This window comes from Bison bison, unplaced genomic scaffold, assembly GCF_000754665.1.
Source record: "Bison bison bison isolate TAMUID 2011002044 unplaced genomic scaffold, Bison_UMD1.0 scf7180017864185, whole genome shotgun sequence".
NCBI classification, from domain to species: Eukaryota; Metazoa; Chordata; class Mammalia; order Artiodactyla; family Bovidae; genus Bison; species Bison bison.
In genome coordinates, this window is record NW_011494757.1 from 1,180,616 (window position 1) to 1,181,347 (window position 732).

Sequence of the window (732 nt, forward strand, 5' to 3'; positions counted from 1 at the left end):
GGGGCACGGGCAGACGGTCACGGCGGGCTGAACCCCGTGGTCCTGCTGGAGGCAGACAGTGGAGCTCACTGAAACGAACCTGTGGGCCATGGCGGGCAGCGGGGAGGTATCCAGAGCACGTCCTGATCTCGTCCAAACTAACCAGCCCTTCCTGCCCCGTGTTCCGCGGGAAGCTCAGAGCTGAGCACCAGGAGCCGAGGCCCCGGCCAGGCCCCATGAGGCCCGTGGGTGCGAGTCCACCCGGGCATGCCTGGGGTCTGCAGTGAGCATGCCCTGCATGGCCCTGTGCCACCTGACACGCAGCCCTTCCTGGGCGAGGTCCCTGGCTCCACCCATCTTCATGACTTCCCTGCCCGGTGACCCCAGCTTGTCTGTCCAAGCACCTAGGCAGGACATGCCCTGCTGCTCACCCAGCCTCTGAGTGCTGGGCAACTGAGGCCCTCCCAGGCCTCCTCCCACTCCGTCTGTACTTGCTGCTGAGGCCGTGCATGAAGGGCTTGTCAACAGCCTTCAGGCTTGTTCTCCGCAACATGCATCCCCGTCTGAGCTCAGGGGCCCCAGCCGCTGGCTGCTCACCTCCCGTGAGTGTGTGAGTCACATGACCCCACACTGTTGTCGCCGCGTGGACCCCTGCAGTCTGCCTGGAGCGATGGACAAAGCTCTCTGCTCTGTCTGGCTCTCCTCAGCTCCTCTCAAACCCCGTACCTGGCCCAGCAGCTCACCCCGCCACGC